Consider the following 18,475-nt stretch of genomic DNA (forward strand, 5'->3'; position numbering starts at 1 on the left):
GGGATGTTGGCTGTCCGTGGATCAGGGTATTGGCCTATCTGAAGACAGATGCGTCGGCCAAGTGGGGTTTGGTCAGCTCTGTTCACTTAGAGGAGCAAGGTTAATGCTGGCAGGACTCCATTCAGGCATCGCTCCAGGTTAGGGGAGGCCCCCAACGGGTGGAGTATCTCAAGTGGCAAAGCCGCTTATGACACGTTGTGGGCGATCTTAGCCTAATGCTCTCGAACACTCGATTCACCCAAATAACACCCTTGTTTCAACTCCATGATCTCGAAGCAAACTTCGGGCTGTGACTTGGCCGCTTCCCATGTAGCTCTGCCAACAGAGGGGGATATGCTGCACCCTAATTCCCCACATGGGTTTCAGAGTGACTGAGAACCTCCTGAGATTGTGTGCATGGTGTTGTTTATGTTTGGGAGTGCCCACGGTCCCAAGGACAGGAGCCTTCATGGTCGTTATCATCAAAAAGGTCTCCACGAACCTCAGAGACCTGGCATTTATTCGCACGAATGTTTCGATTAGGGTTTCCTTCTACTTCTCCGACTGAGGGCAAGAACTCTTTTGGTTCCATATGCCACTTTCTCCAGCTCTCAGCCCTGTGCCTGGCTCGTGGGACATGCTCACTAAGTGTTGGTCACAGCAGGAAATGAAGTAAGGGAAGAGGAGAGGCCAGGAGGAGGGGGAGGAAGGTTAGGGTTTGACATGCCAGCCTGAGTGTCCCGGTCCCTGTGATAGTTAGGATTTTCATTGTAAATTAATAAACTGACCTTCTGGTTTATGTAAGAGTCTCATGAGTGTGGTTAATAGATTCTCCCTTGGGGCATAGATTGCTCTTGGTGTGCTGCCTACAAAGCTCTGTGACCAGAACCTGGACCCGGATGAATCCACAAGTCACCCTGTGGGGCTCCTAGGAGACAGATTGCTGGCTTGTTCGCCCCACGGAAAAGGAGGGCTTTAGCGTCCCCTAAATCATGTTACTACTGCAACAATGGCATTTGCTCTCTTCTGGCAGTGCTGAGGACATTTGAAGCCCGTTCCAGGGCCTGGGCCAGGGTTGGCATCCAGTAGTTTTCTTTTAATGTTTACTGAACAAATGGGTGCTGCATTATCTTGAATAACTGAAAATAAATGTACATTTGTTTTTGTTATTAAATCTAAAAATACGACTGAATAACCCACAAGGTACTTGTTATAGTCTGTGACTACAGACTTTCTAAAGCAATAAGGCTAACAAGAAATTAAAAAACAATCATTGCTAATTTAAAAAAATTTTTTTGTTTGTTTGCTTAAGAGAGCAGGGGAGGGGCAGAAAGAGAGGGAGAGAGAAAATCCCAAGCAGGCTCCACACTGTCAGCACAGAGCCTGATGTGGGGCTTGAACTCACGAACCATGAGATCATGACCTGAGCCAAAATCAAGAGTCCAACGCTTAACCGACTGAGCCACCCAGGTGCCCCAATTGTTGCTACTTTGGAAGCACAGGACTCATTAATATGTATAGGAGCCCAATATGGCCCCAACCCATTTTGAGGGAGGGGGTCCCAGGCCTTGCCTGACACAATCTTGGTGGCAGCAAGTTACAGCTTGGTCAGTAGCAGCCTCCAGCCTTAAAAAAGAATAATTTCAACCTAAGATTTAGTTGAGAATTTCTAGGGGGCTAGTGACATATCAGAATACTCTCTGAGAACTGAAAGAGCGTCATGCCTGCCTTTGCTGAGTTAAGTAGAACTATATTTTATTCTCACACTCTCTTTCCAAGGCACACGCACACGCACACGCACACACTTATACACACACACTTTCACTACACATACACACATGCAAACCTTTATTTCTTCTGGGAAAAAACAGTGCTACACGTATGGTAATATATTGGTTATCTACTGCTGCATTAAAAAATTACCCCAAAATGTCAGCAACTTAAAGCAACAAACATTATCGCACGAAGGCTCTACAGGTCAGGAATCCAGGCGCCAGTCGGCTGAATGGTTCTGGTTCAAGGTCTCAAGAGGACTCATAAGGGTGCAAACTGTCACGTGGAGCTGCAGTCTTCTCAAGGCTCTGTCTCCAGCTTGCTCATACGATTGGTGGCCGGCCTCGGCGCCTCGTTGGCTGTTAGCCAGAGGCTCTAGTTCATGGACCACTCCATAAGTAAGGCTGCTCACAGCAAGGTTGCTCGCTTCCTCCAGAGCGAGGGAGGTAGGGAAACAGCAAGAGAGTGAAAGAGATGCAGCTTTTTATAGCCTAATTTTGGTAGGGGCACATCCCCACTTCTCCAGAGACCATTGGTCAAAGAGAACAACTGTAACAGAGTATAGGACAGACATACACAAGGGTGTGACTATCAGGAGGTGAGGATGGTTGGGGGGCCATCTTGAAACAGACAACATAGAAAATTTAAAAATACAACTACAAATTCTTTTGCACCCCCTCCTTCAAAACGTAGAAACTAATGTTCCTCCCTCTGAGTAAGAGCTGGACCTAACGACTTTCTTGTAACAGACAGAATGCAATGGATTGAGAGCATGTGATTTCACACAGCCAGGGTCATAAAAAGGATTGTTGCATCCACCTTTCTCTCTTGGATCACTCTTTCTGGGGAAAGACAGCCTATATGCTGAGAACGCTCAAGCAGCTATATGGAGAGGCCCACACAAGAAGAACAGAGTCCTCTTTCCAACAGCCAGCACCAACTGGCCAACCATGTGAATAAGCCATCTTGAAAGTGGATCCTCCAGCCCCTGTCGAGTCTTCAGATGATTATGGCACTGGCCAACAAATTGACTACAACCTCAAGAGAGACCCTGGGCCAGAATCACCCAGTGAAGCTACTTACAAATTCTGTATCTACAGGGGCTCCTGGGTGGCTCAGTCGGTTAAGCAGCCGACTTCGGCTTGGGTCATGATCTCGCGGTCCGTGAGTTCGAGCCCCGTGTCGGGCTCTGTGCCGACAGCTCAGAGCCTGGAGCCTGTTTCAGACTCTGTGTCTCCCTCTCTCTGACCCTCCCCTGTTCATGCTCTGTCTCTCCCTGTCTCAAAAATAAATAAAACGTTAAAAAAAATTAATAAAGAAAATTAAAAAAAAAAAATTCTGGATCTACAGATAATGTGGGATATAATAAATGTTTATTATTGTTTTAAGTCATTAAGTTCCGGGGTAATTTGTTATGCATTAGTAATTAATACAACATGCTTACTGAATTTCAGGGTTCTTAGTTGCAAACAACAGAATCCACCTAGTTTAAACAAAAGAGGGATGTATTCAAGGAACTAAGCAGTTCACTGAATTTCTGGGAGGACTAAAGAATGAAACTTGATTTAACAAAGCCATGACACTTTCTGTGGAGACCCTTCTGCTACCCACTCTAGCAACAAGTGCTGCCACCAGAATTGCTGCCATCTTGCTGCTGTAAGCTGGATATCTTGACCAACCCCACATGAAGAATGGATTTTACATGTGCTTACTTGCAAACCAAAGACTGTGTAAGGATTAAGTCAAATGTGTATATCTCGTTGTGATGTTTAATTTTATGTGTCAACTCGGTTGGGCCACAGTGCCCAAATATTTGGCCAACCATTATTTTGGATTTCTCCATGAGGGTATTTTCAGATGAGATAAACATTTATTTGTTTTTTTTTTTAAGTAAGTATGGGGATATTGTATTGTATTGTATTGTATTTTTTTTCCCCTAAGAATTTATTTAAATTCAGGTTAGTTAACATATAGTGTAGTGTTGGTTTCAGGGTAGAATTTAGTAATTCATCACTTACATATAATAGCCAGTGCTCAGATGAGATAAACATTTAAATGAGCGGCATCTGATGAAATCAGATTGTCTCCCATAATGTGGAGGTGGGCCTCATCTAATCTGTTGAAGGCCTGAATACAACAAAAGTCTGACATCCCCCAAGCAAGAAAGAACTCTGCCAACAGATGGCCTTTGGACTTGCATTGCAATATTGGCTCTTCCTGGGTATCCATAATCAGGTAAGCCAATTCCTGAAACTTCTTCCTTCTCTTCCTTCCTTCTTCTCTCTCTCTTTCTTTCTCTCTCAAAACAAAACAAAGCAAACAAACAAACAAAAACCCAGAACCTATTTGTTCTATTTCTCCTGAAAATTCTATTACTACATCTAGTTACAAGGGAGGTTCAGAAAAATGAGTTTCTGGCTTAGACATTTTCAGACCCATAAGATGAGAAATTCTACAAGTAGACAAAAGGTGTTCTAGTTGCTGGGTGGCCAAAGAGTCTAACCAATATTTGCTCTATTTATTATTTAAATAACCAAACATAAGCCATCTCTTCTATCAAGTTAAACTTTTCCTCCATAACCATCTCTCTCCTCAATCCACAGAGAAGCACACAAAAAATAGTTTGATGTATGTATCTCAAGCTTTTTTTTCCCAAGCTGTAGACTTTATTTTATTTATTTGTTTGTTTACTTATTTACTTATTTATTTTAAGTAGGCTCCAGACTCCATGTGGGGCTCAAACTCACAACCCGAGATCAAGAATTGCATGCTCTACCAACTGAGCCAGCCAGGTGCCCCCAACCTGTAGACTTTAAATTAATGTATTTCAGGCATGCACCTGGTAAGATTCCAGGGAATTCTACTTATATTTAAGTCTTTGCTCTACAGACACTTCAGTCTTTCTTCTGTATATAACTTCTTCCTTTAATTATGTACATTTGTAAATAATGAATGACATTTCCCTCAAGAGACTTTCTAATTTTATCTGTTGGTCCAAATTAAAGTCTGACCATAATTCCTTCTCTAGGGAATGATATTGTAAGCCTGTAAGTAAAGTTATAAGCATCATAGACCCAAGGGAGGAAGGTGGTAGTTCTTTCTTGGCAAGAAAAATCCCATGAAATCTCATTAATTCAGATTCCTTAAGGTTGGAATTTGTGATTATTCAACCTTCCCTGGTTTGGAGTTTGCCTTTTCATTTTCTCTGAGCAAAGTGATTAAATAAAAAAGTCAAATTGCAAGGGGAATGTTTCAGTAGCTACAGCTTTAGATGGCTTTAGCACACAATTTATTTGGGTCCAAATGGAATCTGCTATGTGGAAGTAATTATTTTTTTCCTAAGTTGAAAAGCAACGATGAGGACTGATTCTATCATAGAATCTTCAAGAGTTTTCTGACAAGATTGTGGTAAAATTTTGTTCCTTTCTTTAAACAGCAAAGCTGGAATCTATGTGGGGCTTTGGACTCTTCTAAGAAACAGCATTCACCTAGGATTATGATTCAGGAACAATCCATGATCTAATGGAACTGTCCAAGAGAAAGGAGATGCCAAAATGATTGCCAAAGTTGTTCTCTAAAAAGAAATTTACTAAAGAGAGAGCAAGCAAAATTAAAGCACAATAAGATTATAATTGTGAGTTCTTTGAGTATTTTATTTTATTTTTTAAAGATTTTATTTTAAAGTCACCTCTACATCCAATGTGGGGCTCAAACTCAGAACCCTGAGTCACACACTCCACTGACTGAGCCAGTCAGGTGCCCCATAAGTTCTATGGATATTAAAAAAATTTTTGTTATATTTATTTATTTTTGAGAGAGACAGAAAGACAGAATGTGAGCAGGGGAGGGGCAGAGAAAGAAGGAGACACAGAATCTGAAGCAGGCTCCAGGCTCTGAGCTGTCTGCACACAGCCCTACACGGGGCTCGAACTGACAAACTGCGAGATCATGACCTAAGCCGATGTCGGACGCTTAACTGACTGAGCCACCCAGGCGCCCCAGTTCTATAAATATTTTAAAATTAAAAAGCAGCTATAATAATGCCTGTCAAGATTCTGAACTTTGAAATAGATATAATTCCTTAGGTATGAAAGAGAAGCACTTAAGACTCATGCATTTCTTTTTAAGTTAACTCTATGCCCAACATGGGGGTCAAACTCACAACCCTGAGATCAAGAGTCATAGGCCTTGCTGACTGAGCCAGTCAGATGCCCTGAGGAATCATGCATTTCCAGTAGAAAGAGCCCCTGTCCTGTAATCACGGCCTGCTATTGCTCAGTGAATGGGTTCCCATGTAAAGAAATGGATCCCTTCAGCTCTTAGGAGAACTGGGCAGGGTCTGGGGCCAAAAAAGTGCCCAGGAAAATCTTTTGGCTTCATATGGCCTTACGTCTTTATTCTATGAGCCATACAGACATTATCGTCTTTTGGCTGCCCCTACGGACAAGAAAAACGTTGGGAGGCTCTGTAGGAAAGAGAGCACGGTGGCCCCTTCTTTCCAAAGTAGCCCCCAAGAATAGCCTCTCTTGGTAGCTACGTGGAGTAACAGCCCGACAACACCTCATTTTACATGCTATGGGCATGGTGTTGGGGGCCCGATTCATTACTGTTCCACAGGCTTCTCAGTCCACACCCTTCTAGATCTGCAGGTTTTTTTTTTTTTTTTTTATATTAGAAGTGATTCATTCTTGCTTTTCAATGCAAACATTCTAGAAGTTAATAATTAAAAAGTGAAACCCCCCACCGCTCATCTAGAGTGTTAACTATGTGAAGAGTTGAGGGTGTATCTTTCTGATCCGTTTCTCCACGCATGGGCAATCAGTAACTTGTATCTTTTCTAGATCAATCAGCCTGTGAGCTACTTACCTCTTTAGCCATCTGCTTATCTATCCAAAATTTACTCACATCTGCCAGGGGTGAAGGGGGTTCATATGCCAGGCAGTAATTAGTCTGAACATTCAGTGGTACAACGTGAGATTCTTTCTGGTATGAGACACATAAAACATAAAATGAAGGAATCTTATTAAAGAAAAAAAAAAAAAACATCTATAGGCTCCCCTGGCATACAAGTTTAGAAACCCGGTCTCACTTCACTTACAGCATGATTCAGAGGCTTTAAGAGATCCTCAGGACCCTATTTCTCTCTCTCTCTCTCTCTCTCTCTCCCCTCTTCTCCATCCTTCCCCCACATTGACTTCATTCTCAGACTCCAAGGATGGGCAAGATGGCTGGCTACCAGTAGTCTGAGGGGTCCCATGCCCTTCCAAGTTCAAGTCAGGTAGAAATGGGACCCAACACAAGTGCCATCACCTCTCCCTGACTCTGACCACCTTCTTAAAAAGAGTCTGGATAACCTTATTGCTTGTTACTCTTATACCCCATAACCCTGTTCTTTTTTTTTTTTTTTAAATATTTATTACCAATTGAAATTAGGCTGAGGATTTGCTATGGTTGATTCTCTGCATGCCCCCACTAGAAAATAAGCTTCCCCACAGCAGCATTCTCACCTATCTTGATTCCTACTTTATGTCCCAACTCCTCTCAATAAATGTCCCAACTCCTCTCAATAAATGTCCCAACTCCTCTCAATAAATATTTGTTGAATGGATGAAAGAGTTAGTCACTGTAGCCAGAGAAATATCATGCACTGATTGGCCAGGTTCGAGTCACATGACCCCACCCCCCCATATACCTGGAATGACAGCTGGGGAGAAGATAGTACCTCAGAGGAGTATCAGTGGACTGTTAGCAGCAGAAAGGTGACTGGAATGGATGTGTTGAGTGGCAAAACCACAGAGGTCCACCAAGTCAGTGAAGCATTATACGTGGATTTCCCAAAAGTGAGACAAAATACCGTAGTCTTATATTTGAATGTGGGGTTTGCCGCTTATTAGATGAATGACCTTTTTTCAAGTCACTTTGCTTCTCTTAGCCTCGGCTTCCCTCATTAGTAGGATAAGAAATAGACCTAACTCTTCATGTGACAATTAGCAATAACCTATGTAAGGGGCGCCCTGGGTGGCTCAGTCAGTTAAGGGTCTGACTCTTGGTTTTCAGCTCAGGTCATGATCTCACGGTTTGTGGGCTCAAGCCCCACATTGGGCTCTGTGCTGACAGTGTGGAGCCTGCCTGGGATTCTCTCTCTCCCACTCTGCCCCTCTGCCATTCACACCCTGCCTCTCTAGCTCTCAAAAATAAACACTAAAAGAATTGAAAAAAAAACGAAAGAAAAAGAAAGAAAGAAAGAAAGAAAGAAAGAAAGAAAGAAAGAAAGGAGGGAAGAGGAGAGGGAGGGGGAAAAGAAGGAAGGAAGGAAGGATGAAAAAGAAAGAAAGAAAGAAAGAAAGAAAGAAAGAAAGAAAGAAGAAAGAAAGAAAGAAAGAAAGAAAGAAAACATGTAAAATGGCCAATAAACAGATTTACTGTCATTTTTACTATTTTTTGTGGCTCTGGTTATCCACTTCTAGTGATCTCAGTCTTTTGATAGTTTAGACAAAATCCAATGAAAACACATTCAAAAGCCCCAAGTGTGAGGGAATAAGGAGTTGGTTAAATGGCCACTCTACTTTTTTTTTAATATGAAATTTATTGTCAAATTGGTTTCCATACAACACATAGTGCTCATCCCAACAGGTGCCCTCCTCAATGCCCATCACCCACCCTCCCCTCCCTCCCACCCCCCATCAACCCTCAGTTTATTCTCAGTTTTTAAGAGTCTCTTATGCTTTGGCTCCCTCCCTCCTTTACCTTTTTTTTCCCCTCCCCTCCCCCATGGTCTTCTGCTAAGTTTCTCAGGATCCACAGAAGAGTGAAAACATATGGTATCTGTCTTTCTCTGTATGACTTATTTCACTTAGCATCACACTATCCAGTTCCATCCACGTTGCTACAAAAGGCCATATTTCATTCTTTCTCATTGCCCTGTAGTATTCCATTGTATATGTAAACCACCACTTCTTTATCCATTCATCAGTGGATGGACATTTAGGCTCTTTCCATAATTTGGCTATTGTTGAAAGTGCTGCTATAAACATTGGGGTACAAGTGCCCCTATGCATCTGCACTCCTGTATCCCTTGGGTCAATTCCTAGCAGTGCTATTGCTGGGTCATAGGGTAGATCTATTTTTAATTTTTTGAGGAACCTCCACACTGTTTTCCACTCTACTTTTTAAAAGCAAATTCTCAGAAATTTTAACCCTAGGGTGGTATCATTCAGATACTGAAGGCTGTTGGCAAACAGTGATTTGGCTGAGCGGCTTTATAAAAATATTTATCTACTGGCCAGGCTGGGCATTAACCAATCAGAATGACCAAACGGCTGACATGGAATGGACGCTGGCCTTACGCAACATGTCTAACTGTCCCAGGTTGCACTAGTTGGAGGCAGGTCTAGCCAGGAGTCACTTTTGGTCAAACCATCATTGGCATCTGGTTACACAGCTTCACATCAGGTCAGTGGATGTTCTTCATCACCATTTCTGACTGGGGTATAACTTGGCATTTGCGATGTCATGGATGAGAGAAGCCCATCCCACTTCCCCAGGCTTTCCCACGGAAAACCAGACCCTGGTCTTTACGGCATGCCTGCTTAGCTAACCTGACCAGACAATCAGGGGAGTCTATGCACACGCTTGGTGGCTTGGGGGAGCTGAGAACTGCCCAGCAGCTGGAGCCAACACTCAGTCCTTAAATGATGTGGGCGATGGCCACAGTCCTGGTGGGTTATTAGAAACCAAGCAAATTTTACTGAAAACAGATTTGTAAGTGCAGTATGCAAATAGTGAAAAGTCAGATCACTGTTAATACCACTAATGACAGCTCTGACTTTTCCTTTAGACCATTCTCTTGGCATTATTATAAAACCACTGAACTGGAAGAATCAAGTTTCTGATTTCCCAGGCAGACCTATTCCCGGACCTTCACACAGAAAGCAAACTCGCATTGCCAGCCCAGAAACTTCACATCATCTCATTAGTAACCACCTTTAAGCATTATATTAATCTTGCAGCCTTAAGACTGTTCTCAGTTAATTGAACTCTTTGCTGCTTAAAGTTTAGCTTCTTTGCTTTTTATTACCACTTTTCAACTACTTGAAATTTAAGTCATTCTTAAAAAAAATTGTAGTAAAACACACACAGCATGAAAGTTACCACTTAAACCATTTCTAAGCTTACAGTTCAGTGGCATTAAGTACATTCACACTGTTGTGCAACCATCACCACTGTCCATCTCCGGCGCTTTTTCACCTTCGCACACTGAAACCCTGTCCCCATAAACAGTAACTCCTGTTGCCTCCTCCCCCCAGGTCCTAGAAACATCGTTCTACTTTCACTCTTTGAATCTGACTATTGGAGGGACCTCATGTAAATGGAATCACACCACATTTGCCCTTTTTTGAATGGCTTATTTTTTTTTTAAGTTTATTTATTTATTTTGAATGGGGGTCAGAGAGAGAGGGGGAGAGAGAGAATCCCAAACAGGATCCACACTATCAGTGCAGAGCCCAATGAGGGGCTCGAACTCACGAACAGCGAGATCATGACCTGAGACAAAATCAAGAGTCGGAGGAGACTTAACCAACTGAGCCAGCCAGGTGCTCCCTGGCTTGTGTTTCACTTAGCATAATGTCCTCAAGGTTCATCCACATCGCAGCATGTGCCAGAATTTCCTTTGTTTTTAAAGCTGAGTTGGTATTCCATTGCATGGTTACATACATGCCATATTTTGTTATCCAGTCATCTGTTGATGGACATTTGGGTGGCTTCTACCCTTTGGCTAGTGTGCTGCTAGAACATGAGTTAAGTCAGCTTTAAAGGTTGTTATTTTTGGGGTGCCTGGCTGGCTCAGTTAGTGGCGCATGCAACTCTTGATCTCAGATTTGTGGGTTCAAGCCCCATATTGGATATAAAGATTACTTAAAAATAAAAACTTTTAAAAACAACTAAAATAAAATATTGGTATTTTTCCCCCACAGGAATTTGTTAACTGGATTCACACCTTGAATATCAGTTCTCACTTCTGTGTTGAACGTTCCCTACAATGCCCTCCCAACAGGATTTACTATACATGAGTTTTAAGATGCTATGGAAAGTTAACCGTACAATTTATTTATTTATTTATTTATTTATTTATTTATTTTTTAATTTTTTTTAATGTTTTTATTTATTTTTGAGACAGAGAGAGACAGAGCATGAGCAGGGGAGGGGCAGAGATAGAGGGAGACACAGAATCTGAAGCAGGCTGCAGGCTCCAAGCTATCAGCACAGAGCCCGATGAGGGGCTCGAACTCACAGACCATGAGATCATGACCTGAGCCAAAGTCGGAAGCTCAACCGACTGAGCCACCCAGGCGCCCCTATTTTTATTTTTTAATGTTTATTTATTTCTGAGACAGAGAGAGACAGAGCGCAAGCAGGGGAGGAGCAGAGAGACAGGGGGACACAGAATCCGAAGCAGGCTCCAGCTCTGAGCTGTCAGCACAGAGCCCGACGAGGGGCTTGAACTCACAGACTGTGAGATCATGACCTGAGCCAAAGCCAGACGCTCAACCGACTGAGCCACCCAGGCGCCCCTTAACGTACAATTTAAATCCAACAAGATCCCAGGTGGCCTCTCTCAAAGCCTTTCAGGTGCCTCCCCATCCCAGCAAATGTTTGCTTGCAGCCGTTGTCCATAGAGGCACCAGAAAGACAATCCTTACTTTTTCCTGAAACTGGAGCAATTTTCATTTTGTCAGTAGTTGGTCAATAAAAGCTACGAGGGAAGATTTTAGAAATGGGTACCCAGGGGATGATTTTCTTCTTTCTTTAAATATATATTTTTAAAGTTTATTTATTTATCTTGAGAGAGGAAGAGAGGGTGCAAGCAGGGGAGGGGTAGAGAAAGAGGGAGAGAGAGAATCCCAAGCAGGCCTCCTCTGTCAACATGGGGCTCCAAACCATGAACCATGAGATCGTGACCTGAGCCAAAATCAAGAGTCAGACACTTAGCTCACTGAGCCAACCGGCTGCCCCTGATTTTCTTTTCTTTAATTTTAATTTAATTTAATTTAATTTAATTTAATTTATTATTATTTTTTTTATTTAAGTCATCTCTATACCCAATGTGGAGCTCAAACTCATGACCCTGCTCTCAAGAGGCATATGTCCTTCAGACTGAGCCAGCCAAGCACACCCTCAGTTGAAGACTTTCATTTTTTCATACTCTGGTATGTTCCATATTGTCTACAATGGTCTTGTTTTACTTTCCTAATGAAAAAAGAAAATATTGGTTTTCCTTTTATTGGTTTTCAAAAACAAACTTATACATGAATAAATCCCCTTCTGAAATAGGGGCCAGCAGGGACACTTGGGTGGCTCAGTCTGTTAAGTGTCCGACTTCAGCTCAGGCCATGATCTTGTGGTTCACCAGTTCAAGCCCCGTGTCTGGCTCTGTGCTGACAGCTCAGAGCCTGGAGCCTCCTTCTTATTCTGTGTCTCTCTCTCTCTCTGCCCCTCCCCCACTCACACTCTGTCTTTCTGTCTTTCAAAAATAAATAAACATTTAAAAAAATCAAAAAATAAATAAAAAGTTGAAAAACAAAATAAAATAGGGGTCAGCAAACATTTTCTATAAAGGGCCATACAGTAAATATTTTGTGTTTTGTGGCCCATTTTAGGTTTCGTGGTCTCTGTCACAGGACTCAATTCTGCCTTTGTAGTGTGAAAGCTGCCACAGACAAGATATAAACCGTGGGTGGGGCTAAGGTAACAATAAAACTTTATTTACCAACATTAAACTTTGAATTTCATGCAGTGGGCACTTTTTTAATTATTAAAAACCATTTATAGCTTATAAGCTGTACAAAAACACTTGTACCACTGGTCACAGTTGGAGAATCCCTGCTCCAGAATGAAAATAGCATAGATAAGGTAAAAAGTGGCGTTTAAATTTCATACCAGTTCCAGTCTTTTCCAGGCCTTCCATATTGCTGTTGAGTTTTTTGTTTGTTTGTTTGTTTTTTACATTGTATTATGGAACATTTCAGACACATAAACAAGTTAAGAGAATAACATAATAACCCCCATGTATCCACCACCCAGCTTTGACAATGACAAACTTATGTCCAACCATGGATTATCTACACTGCCACCCACCCACTCCCTCATCTCCCTCATTACCTGAAGCAAATCCCAGACATGACAAACCTGTAAATATTGTAGCGTGCATTTCTAAAGATAATACTACATTTAGAAATATCCTTGTTACACCTAAAAACAAATAACAATAATTCTAACTTTAAACATGCTAAATAAAGCACAATTTCAAAAACGTCTTACATAACAAAACACCACCAGTGACATTTAGAAGTTCAAAAAAAACTTTTTAAGTCTATTTTTAAAAAATGGGGCATCTGGATGGCTCATTCCCAAGGGCATGCAACTCTTGATCATGGGGTCTTGAGTTCAAGCCCCACGTTGGGTGTAGAGCCTATTTAAAAACAAGTAAGGGGCACTTGGGTGGCTCAGTGGGTTAAGCAGCCGGTTCTTGGTTCCAGCTCAGGTCATGATCTCACGCTCCCTGAGTTCCAGCCCTGCATCGGGCTCCCTGCTGACCGTGTGAGTCTGCCTGGGATTCTCTCTCTCCCTCTCTCTCTCTGCCCCTCCCCTGCTCATGGTCTCTCTCTCTCTCAAAATAAATACACTTTAAAAAAATGAACAATCAAAAATAAAGAAACATAAATTAATTAATTAAATAAACAAAAATCTATTTAGAAGCTCATTAGAGTGTAGCGGTTTAAGGTCTGAAATCTACAACTGGACACCACGTAGTAGTGATATGGCATGGGAAAGGTGCTCAACCTCTCCACGCCTCAGTCTCCTTATCTGTAAAAAAGAGAATGCTGACAGCACGTGCCTCATAATATTGCTCTGAGAACGAGACGAGCTGACGCGCCTGACGTGCCTACGGCAGTGCCTGGCGCACAGTGAGCGTTGGCCGGGTGTTGGCAAGTGCCATTCACTTCCTTCTGCTGTTTCTACTTCCTTCTCATTAAGGTTGTTGGAAAGCACAGAAGCACCCTGGACTCGTTCAAGCGGGCAAAGGGGGGTGTGTTTGGGAGTTAGTGTGAGTCTCCAGGGATCTTACAGAAACTAAAAACAGGAAACAAAGCACTACCAGCCCTTTAGGGATGAACTGGAAAGTCAAAACTGGGACTACTTGGGGGCTGTACCGCATTTCTCAGTTTCCTTCTCTCGCCTCAGTCCCTCCACTTGCCACTCTTCCTGGGCAGCTGTCCTCCATTTGCCTTGTGCTTGGCCCAACACGGCCCTGCAGTGCGGAGTACCCTTCGTATCTGCCTAGCTGCAGCTTCTACTACGGACTGCCAATCGTCTCTATTATCTCTTGGCATTCCGAGTCCTGGGAAAGAACCGATGGGCTGGCGTTTGATCCGAGGCCCTTGGCTTACAGTTAGGTGTAAGAGGCCACAGTCATAAGAGCACAAGTGACCATTTTTGGAGACTCTGGTAAGCAACTTAATCACTGAGGATAGGCCAGCTTATGCTGTGATAACAGGTGATCTCAGGGACTTGAAGGAGAGCAGGTTATTTCTCATCCGCAAAGAGGTCCATCGAGGGTGGGCTCGGGGTCTTGCTCCCTCTGGAGCCCAGGCTGCTGAAGCAGCTCCTCGCTGGAACCATGGCAGAGGGGAAACAAGTCCTTGGAGAGAAATCACGCTGGCTCATGAAACTTCTGCTTTAAACATGTTGTTGGCCAGAGGAAGCCCCATGGCTGTGCTTAACTTCAAGTGGGCAGGAAAGGACGATCTTACCATGTGGCGGAAGAAAGCAAGAGCCGAAGTGTGTGTGGATGCCTCCTGCATACCGCAGAGGGGAGGGCACCCACCTCTCACCTGTGTCCTCTTCTTACCGTCCAGTCGTGTGTATAAAGGCACTCAGGGAGAGCTACACCTAGTTTACTGCAAAAGGATGCCAACACTTTCCTTCCTGGGCTGAAATACTCATTCTAAGGTCAGCAAAGTCTCTGTGAAAGCAAAAACAACCCTAACTCCATTAACTTTTTCGCCCTGGACCCATTTTTCATTTCTTAAATCACTGAGATTATTTCATTTGAGACCTCTCCAAGTGCCTCCCATTTTTCTTGAGAGAAACAGGTTGAAATTAGTCAGAACAGCTAGAACAGCCCTTGACCACTGCAGGGTGACTAATTGCGCACCTTTCTGAATTAGGCTGGTGTTTTCTTTGACAACTGTTGTACCGCTGACTTAAATTCTGTCGGAGCCCTCCGTGACCTTGGCTCTGCTCCCCCAGTGGAGGTGTTCACTCAGATTTTCCACATCTTCTGAATACTTTCCACTAAAACTCATCCTGTTTTTAACGTACCACCTCTCAAATATATCTCTTCCAAGTTGTTAGTGTTCAATAGTAAGGCGGCAACTTGTCTACTGCCTCCAAAAGCCTAAAGCCAGCCCTGTGCACCATGTTTTCTTATTAGAAAGTCAGAGTAGCAGGGCCAAAATTTACACCTCAACTCAGATGTACAAAAATGCGATTTAGGGGCGCCTGGGTGGCTCAATCGGTTATGCGTCTGACTTCCGCTCAGGTCATGATCCCACTGCCCGTGAGTTCGAGCCCCGCGCTGGGCTCTGTGCTGACATCTCAGAGCCCGGAGCCTGCTCTGGATTCTGTGTTTTCCCCTCTCTCTGCCCCTCCCCTGCTCACGTTCTCTCTCTCTCTCTCTCTCTCTCTCTCTCTCAAAAAAAAATAAACATTAAAAAAAAAATGTTTTCAAATGTGATTAAAAAAACCTTCCATTACCTGACCTCATTTAACCCTGGAGTCCCCATTTCTATAGACGGTGGACAAAAATGTAAACTTGATAAGAGAAGGTCACCCCCCTACTTCTGGCTTAAAATGGTCTCTTTCGGGGTTCAAATTCCCTACACAGACTGCCTTTCTCATCTTAAGAGGATTCCATACTTCTTACTCTTTCTCAGGACGGCACCTCTAAACAACCACATGTCCTGCCACAGTAGAGTGAACACACACATCGCAGCATAATCATACAATGAAATAGCAGCCAGCAGTGGAGAAAAATTGAACTCCTACCTACAACAGCATGGATGAATCTCCAATGGATGAATATTGAATAAAGAAAGCCAGACAACAAACAGCACACATTGTATGATTCTACTTACTGAAATTCAAAAGCTACTCTTTGGTAATCAGGTGAAAAAGTGATTCTCTTTGGCAGTGATGAGGGGGGAGCACAAGATACTTTTCTAGGGTGCTGGCATGGTCTGTATCCTAATTTGGGTGGTGGGTACATAGGTGTGTACGGGGGTAAACATTCATCGAGCTCTATGCTTAGATCTGTATATCTATGCGATATCTCAATAAAACGATACCAACCAGGACGGCATCTGGATATGTGGAAAAGGTTAACTCCTTCTGGGTAGTGGAGAAGGAAGTGCTCATCTGTGGAAATTCACTGGCCTTCTGCAGGGGGAGGGGTGGGGGTGGGGTGCTATGTAAATGAGTCCTTGGCAAGTATCTGTTGAGGAGTATTTGGTTCCACTTCTTGTAGAAGACTCACTGCTGAAGTCTGTGCCTTGGCGTCCTGTTGTGAGCCCCTCATCAACCCCAGACCTCTGGCTCAGTATTCTCTGAGCACTTCAGCCCCTCCTCCCCTCCAGGTGGGAAAGCCCCAGGCCCTAAGGAACTCTTCTCAGGCTCAAGGCCCTGCTGCCTCTCTCAGCCCTTTCTACACCACGGACCTGGAGCCCACGCCAATCAGAGCCTTCTAGAGGAGGGACTTTTTTTGCAGCGCCAGAAAGGGCTTTTTGCTTACCCTTCCTTTATGATAGCAACTGCCTAGGACATTTCTTGTCTGGGCCCAGCTCCCTCCTGCTTCCTGGGACAATAGTGAGACGCACCACAGGTAAACAAATGGTACTGACAGTCACAAGAGGTACATTGGAAGACGTTTGGAAATGTAGTATATCCATTACTTCTGATTTCTTTTACACAGAATCTCATTTCTCTTCATCATGTGACTTGGATGATTCAAATCAGTGTAGCTAGAATAGAATCACAGTATTTTAGCAATGAAGCGGTTCTTAATTATCATTCCAGATTCTAAGTGGGACAGTTTCTCATTGTGTGGTCTTAAGCACTGCATACATTTAGCATCCCCGCTCCACCCCCCCACAACATACACATAAATGCTACTCATCAATCACGTGGTCACCAAAAATACCACCCCTCCCACCTCCCCCCCCACCCCACCCTCCCCGCTGCCCCCAGAAGGAAAGGGTCTTGGTCTAAATTGTTTATTTTAGAGATAAGGAAACTAAAGTCCAAAGGAAAAAAGATGACTCGGCCAAGTCAATGACAAAGCAGGGATTAGCCCCTGATCTGATTTTCAGTGCCGTGAGATTTTTTAGGACACCCCTCTGACTTTCAGTTCAGGTTTGCGGAACTAAAACAAGGCACTGCCAGGGAACTTCTGTTTCTTACTGAATTTCTGCTTTCCTTTCTTGCAGTGGAACTGCCCATCACTTCCTCTTTCCCTCCCTTGACACTGGAGGTCCAGAGCCCTCCGTTTTCTCAACAAGAGCAGCGACGGCAAAACGTGTGAGAACTTGCTGGCAGCCGTACCTAGAGCGGACCTGCCCTTCTATCCACACTTTCCACCCTGATCACTTCATACAGGTAGGCAAACACACAGTCTCGCCGTTCCTTCGCTGCCCTCTGCTTCCCACCAAAAATTGACAAAAGAAGGCAAGAACACACCTACGTCTGACTTATTCTACCTTAGATGCAGAAAACACTCATTCCTAATGCCTGTGTTACTCAGATACCAAGAGCATGATGCTGGCAGGTGCACAGCAAAATGAGAAGGAAGTTTAGCAGAGCTATTGAGAATACAGGAGTTAGAGCCATTCATTCACTCACTCATTCATTCATTCATTTCTCATTTCAGGGTTTATTGAGCACTTGCAAGGAAGAGCCCCATTCTGGGCATCCGATAACAACCTGGCAAACAAAGCCTTCTGTCCCCTTATGGATTCTACACTCTGGAGTCTTAGTTCAGAACCTGGCTGTGCTGCTTACGAGCTGTGTGACCTTGGATGAGCTGCTTTATCTCTCTGAACTTCTACCTCTACATCAATAAAATGAAAACATGGAAAAGAGGATTGCGATGATTAAGAGTAAAACATGTGGGAGGGGACTCGCCCAGTTCCTGACACAGTGCTATGTGCTATGCAAGAGATAGCTACTATTATTCCTAAAAATGTAACGTTCCCTGGGAGAAGCCTCTGCATCCTTATACCTACAATCTGAACATGAAGTTTTGGCTGAGAATTCTCCGATTTTCTCCAAATTATGTATAACCAACGTACTTTCTCCAAACTTGTTTAGTTGTAGAACAGAAACCAAAATATGTATACACTACACATGCATGTTTATATTTAAATTTGTATTTAAATTTAAATCTGTATTTAGATTTACATTTATAGTGTGTGTGTTTTATCTGGCCTTGTATCCCAATGTCTGTATTATAAGGTGAGGACAGCAATGATTTCTATTTGCAGCACACTTTCAAAAGAGCCTTCGGGTAAAGAAAAACATGACATGAACCATGAGTTTTTAAATATTCTATTCTCTTCCCTGGGCCTCCGCTCTTGACAGACACTTTACCTTATTTAGCCTCTGCCGC

General features: G+C 43.3%; 1 long non-coding RNA gene across 11 annotated transcripts in view; it reads left to right on the forward strand.

Annotated features, from left to right (window-relative positions):
* Positions 1-18,195, forward strand: part of LOC122236720 — a 37,228-nt gene extending 19,033 nt beyond the window's left edge. For 5 of the 11 annotated variants that reach the window (XR_006214930.1, XR_006214933.1, XR_006214927.1 and 2 more), the window contains 5 exons: positions 3,207-3,482; positions 5,189-5,386; positions 15,750-15,981; positions 17,298-17,466; positions 17,738-18,195. This is a non-coding gene — a long non-coding RNA (uncharacterized LOC122236720). Of the gene's footprint in view, positions 1-3,206; positions 3,483-3,877; positions 3,988-5,188; positions 5,387-15,749; positions 15,982-17,297; positions 17,467-17,737 lie in introns of all 11 variants that reach the window. The other 6 variants (XR_006214931.1, XR_006214934.1, XR_006214926.1 and 3 more) reach the window with 5 other exon arrangements.
* Positions 18,196-18,475: the final 280 nt, after the last annotated feature.

The sequence above is a fragment of the Panthera tigris genome, chromosome A2 (assembly GCF_018350195.1).
Source record: "Panthera tigris isolate Pti1 chromosome A2, P.tigris_Pti1_mat1.1, whole genome shotgun sequence".
NCBI lineage: Eukaryota > Metazoa > Chordata > Mammalia > Carnivora > Felidae > Panthera > Panthera tigris.